The following is an 18171-nucleotide window of genomic DNA, read 5'->3' as shown; positions in this document are numbered from 1 at the left end:
TCCTCTGCCCTTTTCTTGGTTGCTGTTATAAACAAACAGATTATTCCAGGGTCTCTTTCCTAGAGACGAAAAGCAATATAAGTGATAAATATTACCATTCTGTAGAATATTCTTATATTTCACTTTTACTTGTTCCCATGTTCTAGTGGGTCCTGTTGTGGCTCTAATGTGAAAGGGGATATAATATAACATATTATAATATAATGTAATATAATATTGGATAATATAGTGTAATATAATAAATTTACCCTACCGCCTACTGGTGTTGGCCAGAGGGGCCGATGGCGCAATATGGCAGCCTCGCTTCTGTCAGTCTGCCCCAGGGCAGCTGTGGCTACAACTGTAGCTGCCTCCACCAGTGTGTGAATGTGAGAGTGACTGAATAGTGGCATTGTAAAGCGCTTTGGGTGCCTTGAAAAGCGCTATATAAATCCACTCCATTATTATTGTTATTATTAAATTACTTACGAGTTTAATTTGTCAGCAACTTTCTGCCAGCCCTCTCTCCTTGCTTTTGCAGCCTTTGCAGTGTTCCCTTGCGTTCTGATTAAACTCTGAAACTCCTGAAATCCCTCACTCAAGAGTTCTTGCTCTGCTGCCGAAAAATACCGAGCCGAGCGCGCTCCTTCGACATTTTCGCCGACCAATCAAAGGGTTGCCGATCAATGTTTCTACTATCGATGCGTAGCCCCTTTTACGACACCCAGTGATCTCACATTACTTCATCCAGCTGTACTAATCGTCAACAGCAGGTGTGTTCGGAGAACCGGATTAGCGAGCTCACGGTTAGCGTGATGATTTGGTCTTGGATGTGTCATTTGATCTTGGATGTAGTAAGCGACGTACGAAGAACGGGCCCCTGATGTTCAAGAACAAACCGTAGCTGCACTAATATTACACATCTCCATTGTTGTGGTGAACAGACATGTTGCTTTTAAAACCACATGCAGTGTGTGACCGTGACTGTTCACTGAGACCATGAACGCCACTTTGCTGAAGCCTTCGCCTTCTTCTTCTTCTTCTTCTTCTAAATTGGAAGCAGAAGCAGCACGAGCTGCTTTGATCTACTGAAAGGAAAAAGCAGAACATCTGAGCTGAAACCAGTCAGCTGAAATCATTAAGACAGGAACAAATTCAATGCAGTGTCTCAGGTGGCTTAGCCTGTTACAACTGTTGATACAAGCTAAATACGGTTAACACACAGTGTCAGGGAGCTCCAGTGTGGGAACTAGTGGCTTTAGGTTTGTAGTCATTTAACTTTCATCCATTCATTCATTTAATTCAGGAGGAAGAAATGTCAGGTTGATGCAGGCTGGTTACATGCTGTCTTTAACTAAATGACTTGGTTCACTTTATGGCTGGGCTGTATGTGGGGTTATATCATGTTATTTGGGCAGGAGTACCTGTCCCCTGTTAGGCTTAGAAAGTTTCTCCATAAGCAGAGTTTCTAACTCTTCTAGCACATCTGTGGCTGACAGCTTTTTGGTGGCTCTTTTTACCCCACACTGGTTGTGAGTGTGTAAATAGCCCCACTAGTTCTTTTGGGTTGCAGTTAACTTGGGAGGAAAAGGTAGGTCTGCCATGACTAGATGAATAACAATTATCTGGGATACATACATTTCATAATGCATGCATATATCTCTATAAACCTGCCTGAGGGCTGCCATTTTTTACATTCAGTTATTTCTTTGTTGAATCTAAATAATGAATGTGTTACAGTTAAACTGACACTGGTCAGTGTAAATGGCTCATTGGGACACAGAAACCTTTAAATTAAACCCGATATCGAGTGTCAAACAATATCAAAGCTGTAAAAGCTGTTTACAGTCAGAATTTATAAAACTATGATTGTAAATAAATTCAAACAAGTGAGCTTTTCTCTTTGTGCTGAACATCAACACTGTGACTTCTTAGACTGTAAGCTTTACTTTAGCACAACCAGTTGTAGAAGCTGCCACTCCAAATGTCTTTGATAACAAGAAAAAAAGACCTTTTCAGTCCACGGCCTGAAGTTCTTCTCTGACATCTTCTGCCATCAGCTTTGTCTGCTGGTTTGAAGACAATAAACCACAAAAAGATGATTTAGTCACTTTGTCTGCGTCATGCAGCTCGAATGTGTCGTGTAACGATGTTGAATAGCCATCGTTATCCCTCTGCTGTGTCAGTAGGATTGTACTGTACAGCATCTCATTGATATGTGAGGAATGCTAATGTAACACGATAACAGACTTACATCATTAAAACATAAAGGACAGGAGATATTTAGATATTTTTATATTTATATTACATTTTATAGCTGACGGATATTACTAAATAGATAGAATTTACTAAATAGCTGGATGAACATGAAAAGTATGTCTATAATAACAAATGACCATGAGAGCCAGTAGAATTAATTCAACTGGACACTCGAAAGACGTCCTTAAATGCTCTTTAAGTGGCAGAACAGATGAACAAACAGTTAATCGCTTACTTGAGATGAAATCTGCTCAGCTACTTTGAAAACAGTTTCTAACTGGTTCCTCCTTTAACAGGATGACGGCTCAGGGGTAAGGCCATCATGCAGTCCAGCAACCTTTATGGTTCTGCTTTGATTCACCAGGAACTATTAGGGAAACCTTCCAGCGCCTCCTGTGAAAGACACAGGCATAAACACACAAACATTTATTAACATGTTCCACAGTCTTCCAGTTTGATTTTCTCATCCTGTGGACAACAACGTACATGGATGCAGGTTTATTGTTAACTTTTGTAAGGTTTATTTAGTGAACATATCCAGCTGCAGCTCCACTGTGATCCTGAACTGGATAAGCACTTAAGAAAATGTGTCAATAAATGGACAAACATCAACTTACTATATTTATCCAAACAGACGGGACCAATAATGCTTCACTGAGTTAGAGACTTTAACGTGTCTTCTATGCAAGAATGTCTCGTGCTGATAGACCTGCAAACTTGACAACAAAGGTTTTTCAGACTACATGTAGCTGTCCTCTATGTCAGCTCACACATTTACATTTATGTCACACTTATTTCTGCTTTCCCATTTTATAATTATTACTTACATTTTGATTAGATAGCTTGAGTTTGTAAATGATCAGATTACATAATTGGAATACAATGTATCCAATTCAGGGTTGCGGGAGGATGAAGCCTATCCCAGCTGATACAGGACAAAGACAGGCTGCCAGTTTATTGCAGGGCTAACACGATATGTGTGACAGAAAATCCACTTAAATGTTTGATATTTCTTGTAATAATCATAATTATGACTATTATTTAAAGGTTTCTTTAAATAATACATTTGGATTTTTTATAACCTCTAAAATATAAACCTGAGCTGTTTCAGATTCTGACCTCTGACCTCACTGCAGCTCCCTCTTGGAAGTACGTCTGCTTCTTGTCTACCCCCAGTGTTGACCGCCTGCCCTTGATATCACGTACTATACCTGAGGAACAAAAAAGGACAAACACTTGCCTTCATTTAAGAAGTACATTCATACAGAGGTAATCTATGGAAACACACTAGTTCACCCTTTGGGAGAAATCAGTTCCTGTGAAACATTTCTGTAAATGAACATCATGTGGAGAATGAATGAAATGAGTTCTTCAGGTGACTCAGCAGTCCCACACTGACAAATGAAATCTAGTTAAACTATTAAGCATCTTTGCTCTTCTGAAATCTGTGTTAAACAACAACAAACATAAATTAGTAACAAAAATACAGCTGAGTAGAGGCTTTACAAACCACCAGCAGCCATAATGCTAAATTTTAATCTTCAAATGTTTCTGAGCCGTCTTCAACCTGCTTTTAACACATTAAAGTCCCACAGTCAATGCAGCCTGACTCAATCCTAAATGTTCAGCACACAGAGACACAGAGGTGCCGCTTAAAGTTTAGTGTTAACCTGAGTCACTGATCATTTGCAGTATTACAGAGTCTGGCAGTCTTTGCATGATGTCCACGTCACTGTAAGTTTCTAGCTGACTCTCAGGTGTGACAGGTGTGCCAGCAGGAAAGAGTAATAATAACCTGCATCCTGAGGTTTGTCATGCAGGATTAAAGGAGCCAGGCTTTGTTCACACAGCTAGGATTGTATTTTACACTGACCCTGGTTCAGTATAAGTATCATACAGTTTAAACGAAGCACTGAAACTTGCACATATTTATTACAGATGCACTGAAGCTAATCGAGATATTTGCTGTCAGTCTGTGGCTGCGATTAAACACTTTACTGAAAACTTTATTAACTAGTAACTTCATCAGTCATGACCAGTGTTGGGACTAACGCGTTATTAAGTAACGCGTTACAGTAACTACGTTATTATTGTGGTAACGAGCACGGTAACTAGTTATTATGCCAAAATCAGGAACGCGTTAGTCGTTACTGGGATTTAGATAGGGTCGTTACTCGTTACTTCGTGTGGTGGCTATCGCGGAGGTTCCACAGATTCAGTAACATTAGCAAGTGGTGGAGGCCAGCAGGTGGATGAGGGAAAGGGAGGAAAAGAGACCCGAGGCGGCCGCCGGTCCAAGTGTGAACTGAACTTCAGGTAAGAAGTTATGACCTGCAGTCTCTCTGGGTCAGATATGAACCAAGTTTAGGTGGAGTTTATTTTCGTTATGCTGACTTTTTCCGTACTGCGTGCTAGCTAGCATGACGGAGTTTCTATACAGCTGGGTGGGTGCTATGATGTTAATGATGTTGAACTTTATTTTGTTTATAAGTTATTAGAGTTGCCAACCGTCCCGCCTGGTATTCAGAGAAAATATTACGCGTTTCTTATTGAGGTGAAAAGGAACAGAGTTTGTCCCGTAATTCAGCTACAATGAAAAAGTCACAAAGCTGGAGTTATTCTGTGTCTTTGCTGCACAGCTGCCTCTTCTTCTCTCATTCTCTCCCCCTCCCTCTCCCGTTTCTACTTCAATCATGAAAACTGATCAATGATCAGCTGATCGGCTCTCTTGTTTGTTTATCGCTCACTTTGCGCCGAAAGAGGAAGCCAGCGGATGTCGCGCTAAACAACAACAGCAGTTTAAGCTTGATCAGCTGTTGTTAGAATTTATTTAATATTAATTTCTAGTATCAGCTGATGTTTGCTGGAGCCACAGCTGTAAACCTGCTGGTCATGATATGGTTTGGTTATCTGGTGAGAGGGAAACATGAGGATGAAATCAGGAGATGTCCTTACTGGATCATCAGAGCTGAACAGGTGATGGAGAAACAGGTTTACCTTTTAGGTGACATGAATGAGTTGAAGGGAAGTTATGAACAGTTTCTGAGAGACAAATAACCCCAGGATCCTTTTTTAGGTAGCTGACAGCTGGTAACTGTGCAGGTGCGGATCTAGCAAAGTTTTGCCAGGGGGGCAGGTAGGGCATTAACAGGCAGAGGGGGGCACAAAGAAATACTTTTCTTTCTTATTCTCGTTTCAAATGTCTCGCTTTTAAAAAATAATTATCTGAATCTTACAACAAACGATTGATAGATTGATGCATATATACCATCAAAACAGTGTACATCACTGTGTTTATTTTCATTCAAAGGCTTTATGATTTTTCCTATAATGGTGGGCCGGTCTCTAGTCAAAATGCCCGGGACAATTTTTTTGTCCCAGTCCAGCCCTGTATGCAGCTCATCTGCAGTCTGGTGTTGCCTACATCTTCCTATTCAGAAGGCAGCATTTCCGAGTTCTGAGTACAATCAAAAGCACCACGACTGCAGTTTTTGTGTTGGATGTAAAAGGCGCACATGACGCTGTGACGTAGGCTAGAATCATGGCAGCAGTCAATGACGGTCCAGGTGTGGGATTTCTCTCGTGGAAATATGCACATTATCTTTTCCTTTCTATTGGTAGGTGGCACAGTGCACTTGTGGCAAGTAAGCAAGCTAGAAGACTGGCAAAGTTATGGAAGCAACACATTAACAAGAGAATTCTGAGTAAAACCAAAGTTACTTTCCCTAGTAACTAGTTACTTTGAAAGTAACGAGTAACTTGAAGTAATGGAGTTACTTTTGAGAGAAGTAACTAGTAATGTAACTAAGTTACTATTTTAAAGTAACTTACCCAACACTGGTCATGACAGAAGCTAATATTTCTGTGCTAACATCGTTTAGCCAGTAACAGCTTTCCTCCAATATAAGCTAACGTTTACACCGTAACTTTAAGCTAGCACCATAAAGACGGTAAAACACGTAATAATATCTACAAATGCATCTTAAAGCTGTTATATTAGCACTCGGTGTATTACTAAGATAACCACATTAACATTACTGACACTCGCTGACTTTTAATAGTCATTCTATAAATGCTGTCCGTTTAAACGGTCTTACCTGTACACACTGCATATCCACCGGATTGCAGCCAGAGTGGATTCTGGAGTCTTCCACGCTCCTGTTAGTGATCCTCCATCTGGATGGATGAGAACAACCTTCTGAACAATCTAGCAGGAGATGACCCATATCTATGGGACTGATTTGTGCTAATAACGCCCATTGTATGGACTGATAACAGCCGAAGCGGGTGAATAAAGCCACCCAGTAGCTAGCTGTGCCATTACCCAGCATACATCACTCCCTCCGTAAATGCAATAAACCATACAAAAGTATTGTTCTACCTGTTTTTCAGGTAGTTGTTTACATTATATAATTTATTGTGTTCTGTATACGTCACTACAATGTGATTTGGAAAATATCTAAATATACCAACAAAAGGCACTTCCGCGGCAATCTCTTCAATCGGAGGACCCTTCACGTCAATTCCCGACGCGAGAGGGGTAACCTGCGCGTCCATAAGTGCAGCAGAGGGAGCCTGACCATGCGTTTGACGAGTTGGGAGTGAGAACGTGTTGTATAGTCAGTAATACATGTAGTAAGGCTGTCAATGTCCTCTCCGTGGTCGTCACAGATCACCTCCCACTCTGCTGCAGAGTTGTTCTTTCACAGTGATGTGAAAGGGGGTTACACCATCTGTCATTCACAAACACTGTCAGTCCCCCTCCTTTCCTCTTACCGCTCTCTCTCGTCCTGTCCGCTCGCAGCATCTGGAATCCCAGTAGTGTCACGCTCGTGTCCGGAGTTAGCGGTGTTAGCCATGATTCCGTTAGCATCATGATGCTACATTGCCGGTGTTGTGCCAAAACCGGTACTCCCTCTGTGACCAGGTTAGCGACGTGAGCTCATTCATCTTATTGGGCAAAGATCTTACGTTTCCAATAATTACAGAAGGAAGAGATGGTCGATAACGTCTCCTTCACGGGTGACGGCGCTCCTTCCCAGCACGACACCCCCGTCTTTTCCTCCTCAGCTCGCTGGGAATGTCGGGTCTGTCCGCCGACAGTACCGTTGCGGGACGCAGTGCTAACAGCTGATCCTTACTGTAAACAAAGGATTCCTGCTCTGGGTCCCCAGACACGGGTGAAAAAAGTAGAAATAAACTAAGAAAAACGACCAGAACTAGCACAAAATGGTAGAACATGGTTGCAGAGTCTAATTACTAATACGTTAGTTATAAAAAAAATTACGAGAAGAAAAAAATAAGAAAGAAAGAAACTCAGAATGAGCAGAGCTGCTGTAACAGGCTGCCGCACACGGGGGGCGCCGGTGTTCCAGATCTACTGGCGTTTAGATCGACTGGCGTTGGTCGAACAGATGTGTGGCAGTCTTGCGTTTCAGGAGCTGCTACCGACAAACCAGCAAAAAAACGCCAAATGTGTCACCTGTGACACTTGTGAGGTTATCTCAAACACTCTCCGTCAGTCGACAGCATCACGATCGTGATGCTGTTGAACAACAAAATGTTTAAAAATGTGGCGAGTTTATCTGGTGATATCCTCACGCGCGACGCGATCGCGAAAACAGCAAACAAGTAACACCACGCCGATGTTGTTCACAGGACAGCAAGAGTAAACGATCGGGAGACTCTTGTCGTCGTCATCGTTCCCCTCGCACGGTTTATTTCTCCGAATTCAGCGTTTTTGCTTCACGACTAAAGCGAGCAGTTTACTTTGTGCACTAACATGGACTCGAGTCAACCAGCGCCACCTATGGCCAAGTGCCACAGCCTACAGCCAGATCAACTGGTGACATACATCTGCAACACGTTTGAATTCGTTTCATGCACATTTGTACCTTTCAATTGTCTCTGTTTGTGCGTCATGCAAATAAACCTTTGAAATGAATGAAATGATATCATGTATTTATTATCAGCCTAAAACTGGTAAAACTGTGTTTGTCATTACTTTTGTATAGTGGTATTACTTTCGCAATTTTCATTTTTTTTGGAAAACAACCGGACTGAAATGATAAATTACAGATATATGTTAAGGGACTAGCAATATTCAGAATAACCTGTTTAACTACAGACATATTTATGTCATGATAATCCATTGAACACTTACTTTTACATTTTAATGTGATATTTATTACTTCTTGCTCATTTGTAGCTGAGAGGAACAGTGAAAAGAGATTTGATTTTATATTACTGATATTTTCATTTTTTTGACACGGGATGTCCGCTGCTAGTTCAGGGCCAACATTTATTAAAAAAAATTATTGAACCCATCTACAATGCTACTCATGTTGTGATTTTCACCATTTGCATCAATGAAACATTCAGGATATGATGTTCCAGAAGATCCTTGTTTAATTAAGTTGTTTAACACATCCCAAGTTCCTTTTATATTGTTTTTTTCATATAATCTTCTTCTATAATAAAGTTGTTTACTCATTCTTATAATATCAGTCAATTTATTTCTATATGCTTTATATCTTTGTTCCACTTCTTTTGTTTTTACTTTGATGAACTGTTTATACAGATTGTTTTTCTTTTTGCAAGCATTAATAATTCCTTTTGTGAGCCAAGGACTTTATATTTTTTCTTTGTCTTGTGTTTGTTTACAGGACAATGTTTATTGTACAACATAGTGAAAATATCTAGGAAATTGTCATAAGCCTTGTCCGCATCTGACTCTTCATACACCAAACTCCAGTCTTGTTGTGCTAAATCGAAATTGAAGGCATGAATTGCTTCTTCATTTATTGCCCCTACGTGGCGTCCTTGTAGGGGCGCCACATGCCAGAATACTCCACTATGGTAGACCAGTAATCACATGGGCCCTTCCAATAAGTGTGATAGGGGTAACCAAGCTTCTGATTATTACACTCTATATCTACCATTGGATTGTAACCTACCCAAACATCATATTCCCGCCATGAACTATTTAAACCTTTACATGGCACGGTGGTTAGCACTGTTGCCGCACAGCAAGAAGGTCCTGAGTTCAATTCCACCATCAGGCCGGGGTCTTTCTGTGTGGAGTTTGCATGTTCTCCCCGTGTTTGCGTGGGTTCTCTCCGGGTACTCCGGCTTCCTCCCACCGTCCAAAGACATGCAGCTTGTGGGGATAGGTTAATTGGATAATCCAAATTGCCACTAGGTGTGAATGTGCGAGTGAATGTGAGGGTGAATGGTTGTCTGTCCCTGTGTGTTAGCCCTGCGACAGACTGGCGACCCGTCCAGGGTGTACCCTGCCTCTCACCCTATGACAGCTGGGATAGGCTCCAGCGCCCCCCGCAACCCTGAAAAGGATAAGCGGAAGCGAATGGATGGACATTTAATGACAGCACAAAGATCGAATGTGTACGAAGTAGTGGACCCTTTAACGTAGTCCAACTCTACACCGCCATAATAATCAAAACACTCATCTGATTTACCTGTTTCACTACGTTTGGTTCGCTTCACCGTGGCCTGTGATGATGCAGTCGCTGGAATGGATTCAGGTCTGTCTCTGGGAAATTCACTTATAAGAAAAATCACAGTTACAATAACAACAGTCACACCTAACACTACCATTTTTCTCCAATTCCCCCTCAACCAGCCTAGAGAAGTTGACATGATTTAAATGTAGATAAAAGGCTCGTCTATTTACATCTCTCCCTCACAGAAGGCTTCTCTGCAGAGCATCAAATCTGCATGGCAAAGTGACACACTTTAGGTGATCTTCATCCTTGGGAAAAGTGGTGTCAACTATTTCCCAGTCTCCTAGTATTTGTGCCTCACACAGAAACACAATTCCATCGCTGGACTTCCTCTGCACCGTCACTTTTAGAGCTTGGCACGCTCTCTCCATCCCTCGAGTTCTCATGTTCCAACGCTGCTGAAGATTTAAGGCAGAGCACGTCGTACACCTTAGTCGTCTTCCTCAGCGTCAACATTGAATCTTTCATTTTATTTAAAATCTTGCTGTGGGAAGTCTCCTCTTGATCTCCTGGAAGCTCAGTAGCACAGCTCTCTGTGTGATGTCCGCTGTGCTGAAGATGATCTCTGATCCTCCTGAAGCCTCTCTCCTGGCCTCAGCTCCCATCTTGTGGACGATCCTCTCAGCCACTCCTTCTCATCATGGCACCTCACGACATCTACAAATTCAAAAATGACACTCCTCTCGCCACACGGCTTTCGCCATGTGTCAACTCCCCAATGAGACATGCACAAGAATGTTGCACATTCTCTCTAAAGCAATCTCCAGGGTTTCCCACTTGGAGCAGCCATACTCCAACCTGTAACCCTGTGTAAAAACATTAATCAGCAGTCACATGTTAAGCTTGTTTAACTCCCAGCTCCACCTGGAGCCTGTAACCTGGAAGACAAATCTGTTAAATCAAACTTCACATTTGCAACCAACTATAGATCATGAGAGTGATAAAGTACTCAGCATAACAGACAAGTATCATGTGCAGGTTTTCTCCAATAATTAAATCACTATTATTACCATAATTTGTCCCAAATCATGAATCATCCCAATTTATTCCACAATTAATCTGTGACTTTCCTTAAACAATTTCACTCCACCCATTTTATCACTTTGAGTTCAATAGTGGCAGGCTAATGAGCCCATATTCAACTATTCCATAAACACTGCATCCCTTATTTGTTTTTCTCATGTCACTTGTCCACTTTTGCTGAATCCTCCACATGCACTCTTAAAGAAAACAAACATTAGCAACACACATGGCTCATGTGGTGGGCAGGCGTCGGCCATCCACATTCCAGAGGTGCCATAAAAAGACCATAAAGTTAGCCATCCATAGCTGTGGAAAGAAGTGACACTAGTTTTCAACACAGGAAATTTCTCACATGTTATTCACATTGTCAAAGTAGCCTTCACATTTTCCCCAAAACACAGTGTAACAGCATCACCAACTCATAACCTGTAGTAGAGAAACAAACATCCACCAATTGTTCTGTTAGAAATCACATCATCAAATCACATGAAGAACTGTAATGCTGTAGAAAAGAGAATGCAAATGTTAGCGCTGCGCAGGTGTGTACACACTTTCTCACAGTAACTTCTGTGAGCAACATGAATAACACACCCCTGGTAGATTCACAAACACAGAAAATGGCATTTAAAAGGTGAAACCATCACGCAACCTCAGATGTTGCTGTCATCTTTCTGCTCCTGTAAAAGGAAACACATAAATTCATCCACCCTTTTGTCCTGTCTAGGTGGAGCTTAACCTTGAGTCGTGGTTAAGTCTTGTCAGCTTTTACCAGTCAGTCAGTTTGTTTTTATTTCCATTCATTCATTCATCCATTCTTTCTTTCTTTGCTGATAGTGGAACCTATCGTCGCATTTAGTTTCCACTTTCAGCAAAATGACGTTATTTCAAAAGAAAAAGAAGAAGAACTTTAGATCGGATTTCCTCGCTGAATCTTTTTTAGGCAGGGACTCTCATTTTCTAATTGTCCCAAATAAGTGGCTTTCTCCAGAGCCCATTTTAATGTGGAGAAGCTCACTTATAACAATTTTCTTTACGACGTGTAGCACTTTTAATTCCCGACGTGCAGATCTGCTTAAAGAGAAGAAATTCACAAACAAAAATCAGTGCACTGTTCAAAAAATAGAAATAAAAATTGACAAATAAAACTGAAAAACAAAAGAAAAAAGAAAAAATACAGAAGCCCGGTCTTAAGACTTGTCACGGAATATTCTTTCTCTTATAGGTGAGAAAACACCCATAGTTCAGTAACAAAACAAAACAAAAAACAAAACAAAACAAAAATCTGCTAGTTTCACTCATTTAAACTCTGGCTGCAGGATTCTGTTCACCCCTGCTATCATGTTCCCCAAAATAATACTAATTCAGTCGTCTATGTATCAGTTCTCAACCCACTCACTAAAACAAACAGGATGATGGTAACAAAATTACCTACTTAAAATTGTGTTTGATCTTCATTACGTGTGTGTCGGGTTAATACATTTTCTGTTTTTATGTATCCTTTTATGTACCTTCCCCCTTTTTTCTGAAACAAACTCCGTTCACTCCAAATTTTGTTTCAGAAACATCTAAATGAAAAACTCTGTCATAGTCAGGCACAGCTAAACCCCAAATGCTTGCAGGTTACCATAGGCAACCACACTGTGTGTTGTCAACCCCTTCCACAAATGCCCTCTTTTAATGTGTAACACTTTGTGTATGATTTTTAAACAGACTCACATGCTTAAGATGTTGTCTAATCTTCATGAGCTCTCTTGTGTTTGTGTTAGTAGGGTTAATGCATGTTCTGCTTGTGTATGTGATTTTGTATATGTTTCTATTTTCGCAGTGTTTCAGACTCCTTCTCAATTTTCCAACTTAAGCAGTCAGATTTCTTTTCCCCAGGTTTGCTAACCCAAATTTTGATTTCCCACATTAAATAATTCCCATGTGTTCTCACCTAGTCTTCTCACTCTGTTGTCCTCTCCCACTTCAACAGTCCAATAGCCGGCAGTTCTCCTTCAGCTTTGTCCTGTGTTCCACTGTCTCTTCTTGCCATTTTATCCAAAGGTGGCAAATGTTAAACTCCAACAGTCTCCTCAGTTCTCCTCAAATGTTCTTGTCACATGCACAGTGAAGTTGCAGCTTGTTGGAAACACAGTGCCATTCATCCAATCAGGCAGGATGATGGGTTTGCTCTTCTTCTCTGATGCTGTTTGTTCACATTGCTGCTGCTTGCTGGGACTCTTTGCTCAGGACTTTGCTGCTGTCCCTTTATCTGCCATGTTATTGCTCTTTAGAGCTGCATTCCTTGTCTTCAGGAAGGAGTGAGAGCTCGCTTGTGAGGTTGAGAAATACATGGTGCTGTAAATAAGTTAGCCAGAAACTTGGCCTGCATGTTTCCAATGATGTTAAACTATGACTTTCTTCCAACCGCTGCATGTGGAAAATTGATTCAGGTCTGCTTTTCACCTGAAAGTGACAAACTAAGATATTTTCATTATTATTATCAGTGCTTAATCAACACACATCTCTCTCTCTCTCTCTCTCTCTCTCTGTTCTTGTGAACAGTCCTTTCTTAAAAGCAGAAAATGAGACTGTAGTTGTTCCTGGCTGATCAACACAAAACCTTTTTCCTATAATTTTTTTCATCTACAATATAAATTCTCTCTTTTTCACTCTTTTTTTTTCTGGTGCATATTATGTGTGGTGTCCCCTGTGTGGTGTCACCTTTCCATTTTTCTAACAGTACACTTGCATACCTCAGTGCTTGTCTTCCTCCCCCTTTTGTGGTGGTCTGGACACTGTGTCAATCCTCCACTTCCAGGCAGTCGCTTGTCTCCCCGGATTCCTTAACCTAATTTGATTCCCCACACTAAAACAGCCGCCTCAGCCCTCTTCTGCTCCTTTTCTTCTCTCCCACTTTTCAGTCCAATGGCAGTCAGTTTTTTCAGCTTTGTCCCGTGTCTCTCTTTGTCCCACTGTCTCTTTCATTGCCATCTCACTCCAAACATGGCAAATGTCAAACTCAGACAGTCTTCTCAAAAGTCCTTCACACACAGTGAGGTTGCAGCTTGCTGGAAACGCATCTCCATCCATCCAATCTAGATGGTGGTTCTTCTCTTTCTGATGTCGTTTGCCCACAGCGCTGCTGGACCTCTCTGCTCAGAACTCTGGTATTGTCTCTTGGACTCCTGTCCACTGTTGATGTTCATGCTCGTGCTTCTGAAACTGCACTCTGTGTCTTCAGGGAGAGCTTCCTTGGAGCTTGCTTGTTCAGGATGAGGACGGGAAACTGCAAAACAATTCAGCCAAAAAATTCTGGCTGGGTGTTTCTATTTCTTCTAATGATCTTAACCTATAATTTTCTTCCGACTGCTGCCCGTGGAGAATTGATCCAGGTCCGTTCCCCACCTGTAAACGACAGACTGAGAGACTTTCATTATTCACTGTGACTGCATATGTTTTCATCACTCATAAAGCAACACATCTCTGCTTATTTTGTTTTGAACTCTACTGACTTTAAACCCCAAAAATGAAATTTTTATTTGGTCTTAACCGCAAACACAAAAATCTTCTTGATTTTGTTGTTAATTATTTTCATCCACAACACTCCAAATTATGTTTTCTTTTGTGTCCAGCAGGGGAAGAAGGTGACCTGTAGCGTCACTGCTTCCCCCAGTTGGAGACAATTTCCCACTCACACTTCCACACTTTTTATTTTCTTTGTTTTCATGATTTTCTTTCTCTCTTTTTTTTTCACCCCATTGTTTTACACCCACATATTAACCTGTTAACTCACTCCTCCAACCTCATTTTCCTTTCACCCCAACAGCTCTCATACAGTCAGCAATCAAATTCTCCATTCACCCTTGAGTACTTGATCACCTTTAAATGTCACTGTTAATTTTATCAATTAATTTATCATTACTTTATAACTAATCCACTCTTTAATTTGCTTTATTTACTTTAGTTCACTTTCTCCTCTTTGATCACTACGATTTCTTAACTATTTATTATTTCACAAAAAAATCAACTAATGTACTTTGTCTCCCTCTTTGTCATCAAGGAATTCACACACACTCACGGGCTGGTCACTCGCCCCCACCTTTTCTTTCTCTCTCACACACGCACATTTTGCTCTTCGTTCGTTCCACCTGTGAACCCCGCCCCTCGAGGCTGGCTCACACACACTTCATGCTTCTCGCAGTCCCATTCAAACTTTCTGCGAGACACTTCTTCCTCTGCTTATTCCGGACAACACCCTAAGCGGCACACAAAGCGGATGCCGTCCGCTCGTGCACCTCACAAATTATTCAAACTGCGCCACGGACTCGATACCGCGGTTTCTCTTCCCCTAAGAAATATAAAACCAAATTAAACCCCCCAATTGACTTCAGTTTCCAACAATTCGCAACACGGCCTCCTACCGCGATTTCTGCACACCACAAACACACACTTTTAGACACGAATTCTTTTTGTTACTTCAATTGACTCCCGTACTTCAGACGAGACGCCGACTCTAACGGCGCTTTCACACACACACGCAATCTACACACACTGCAGTCAGTGGGCTGAGCCAAGCAGTCGTTCTCTCACTAACAAAGCAACTTGCCCCCACTCTCATGCACATTATCAACCACGACTAGGATCCAACACCTATCTTTAGTTATTTAGGGCGCCCTCAGTGCCCAGGTTACCAACCTGGCAAATCCCAAGGACGCGTCCAACCAAGGGTGGAGTTGCCAAACTCGGAGCGCACACGGCCCTTAGCCGGCGACAAAGCCTTTCGGCCCCGCTTTCTAACTAATAGTAACACAAATTTCCTGCTTTAACGCACGAGGACAGATCACCGCCACTTTTTTCTAATAACTAAGACGGATGAAACACCGATTCTATTAATCCGTAACAAAAATCTGCTGCTTTAACGCACTGAGATTTTCTTACGGGGCGCTAAACATCAACTTGGAGTTCTTACAAAAGTCTCTTGCTTTAACGCACTGAGACGGACGCTAGCCGCCTTTTTTTCTACTGAGTGAATTTACACTGGGATACGTTCAACTTAGCGAACAGATAATTTAGGCTTTAAACAATATGCACGGTTCGAAAATAAACAGGTCGTGCTTACCTTTTAATCATGTGAGCTAGCTCTCTGTTCGCCTCTTTTCACGATCTCAGCTCCGCCAATTCATCTCTGGGCCTAGAGCGAATCCCGAGGGTTTCGGCACCAAAACTGTTGAGAAATCAGTTTTACCCCGGTTCTTTTCATTCCTCGAGCGTCCAGAGATGGCACCGGACTCAGTAGTCATTTTCATCTTCATTTATCTTCATTTAAGCATGCACTTCTAGAAGGGAAGAGAGGCCGGTGTCCCTCTGCAAAAATCTTCACCCCTTTGTTAGTTACAGCCAGCTTTATAGAGGTGACCCCATCATAAAACCCCTTACGGTGTGCTGGAAACTCTGTGTCTGTGTCTATGTGAGTGCTCGTGAGTGAGTGTGTGCGCATACCTGTGTGTATGTGTGTGCACATGAGTGAGTGTGCGTGTGGATGTGTGTGTGTGACCGTTAAAACACTGTGGGTGTAGGTGACTCCCTAGAGGTCATAAAACCCCTCTCACTTCCAGACCACAGTTACAAATCTTGAGACCCCCACCCTAAGACATCCTCTGGGGAATTTCCACTCAGAGGGCGAGGTCTACAATCTACTCCTACAATCAGCCTTTATTATAGTGAGGGCAGTGTCAGTGTCTCTACAACAGTTCTACATTATATTTTAACACATTTCTAAACTTTAAATCAGCTAAATATTCTACAGAACATATGTAGCAACCCTGCCGCCCGCCTTATTTAATCTATTCATGTATTTTAAATCATATCCATTCAAACAGAAATCTATTCCTTTATGGACATTGAACCAAGTTTCAGTGACGGCTATAACACTGAAGGGGTGAGAAAATTGTTGCAAGTAGTCCTTAATGAAATCAAAATTAGAATACATACTTCTGCTGTTAAAGTGAATTAATGAGAGCTTCCCGTCTAGGTTGATTTTTTTTTTTTCATATTGTTCCTGTGTGAAATAATTACAATTTTTAACAAAAGAAGAAAGAAAATTACTTTCAGAATCTATTTCTGGATCTATTATATTATGCTCCTTATATTCACAATCTAGATCAATTACTTTCTGTTGGAGAATTGATTTCAACATGTCTGTTACGCCCCACTTAAAAACGAAGTGTTGACTGGAGTGAGGGGTAACGCAAAGTGAAAAAGAACACCTGAGCTACTGGAGAATAGGCAAGGCAAGGCAAGGCAAGGCAAGTTTATTTGTATAGCACAATTCAACAACAAGGTGATTCAAAGTGCTTTACAGAGACATTAGAAACAAGAACAAATAAAAAGCATGATTTAAAATTGAATAAAACAAGCAAATAAACTAACTAACTAATTAACAAACAAACAAACAACAGTATATAAAATCAAAACAGATAAAATCAGAACAGTAGATAAAATCAGTAGTTAAATGTAAGTTTTGAAATTTAAGCTTAAAGTGTGGATATGGTGCTTTATTCAAATGCAGCTGAGAACAGGTGAGTCTTCAATCTGGATTTAAATAAACTGAGTGTTTCAGCTGATCTGAGGCTTTCTGGGAGTTTGTTCCAGATATAAGGAGCATAAAAGCTGAATGCAGCTTCTCCGTGTCTGGTTCTGACTCTGGGAACTGATAAAAGACCGGATCCAGATGACCTGAGGGATCTGGATGGTTCATACTGGGTCAGGAGGTCATTGATGTATTTTGGTCCTAAACCATTCAGAGCTTTATAGGCCAGCATCAGAACTTTAAAGTCTATCCTCTGACGGACAGGCAGCCAGTGTAAGGACCTCAGAGCTGGACTGATGTGGTCCACTTTTTTGGTCTTAGTGAGGACTCGAGCAGCAGAGTTCTGAATGAGCTGTAGTTGTCTGACTGATTTTTTAGGTAGACTTGTAAAGATGCTGTTACAGTAATCAAGCCTACTAAAGATGAATGCATGGACTAGTTTTTCCAGGTCCTGTTGAGACATCAGATCTTTTATCCTTGATATATTCTTGAGGTGATAGTAAGCTGACTTTGTTATTGTCTTAATGTGTTTTTCTAAGTTTAGGTCTGCATCCATCACTACACCCAAATTTCTCGCCTGGTTGGTGGTTTTTAGATGTATAGATTGAAGTTCTCTGGTGACCTGTAATCGTTTTTCTTTGGCGCCAAAGACTATTACCTCAGTTTTGTTTTTGTTTAGCTGGAGAAAATTGTGGCACAACCAGTCATTGATTTCCTCAATGCATTTACCAAGAGCCTGTACAGGGCCTCGGTCTCCTGGTGACATTGTGATATATATTTGTGTGTCATCTGCATAGCTGTGATAGTTTATTT

The 18171-nt window shown here is 41.2% G+C and overlaps 1 long non-coding RNA gene across 5 annotated transcripts in view; it reads right to left on the bottom strand.

Annotated features, from left to right (window-relative positions):
• Positions 1-1006: 1006 nt before the first annotated feature.
• Positions 1007-18171, bottom strand: part of LOC112430732 (uncharacterized) — a 220313-nt gene continuing 203148 nt past the window's right edge. For 3 of the 5 annotated variants that reach the window (XR_013094797.1, XR_013094796.1, XR_013094798.1), the window contains exons 5-9: positions 6336-6414; positions 3358-3449; positions 2474-2631; positions 1991-2048; positions 1007-1067 (exon numbers count right to left, since the gene is read on the bottom strand). This is a non-coding gene — a long non-coding RNA (uncharacterized LOC112430732). Of the gene's footprint in view, positions 1068-1990; positions 2049-2473; positions 2632-3357; positions 3450-6335; positions 6415-7014; positions 7449-18171 lie in introns of those variants that run through there. The other 2 variants (XR_003022158.2, XR_013094802.1) reach the window with 2 other exon arrangements.

The sequence above is a fragment of the Maylandia zebra genome, linkage group LG3, assembly GCF_041146795.1.
Source record: "Maylandia zebra isolate NMK-2024a linkage group LG3, Mzebra_GT3a, whole genome shotgun sequence".
In the NCBI taxonomy this organism is placed as follows: Eukaryota; Metazoa; Chordata; class Actinopteri; order Cichliformes; family Cichlidae; genus Maylandia; species Maylandia zebra.
This window is presented reverse-complemented; position numbering and strand designations above follow the sequence as displayed.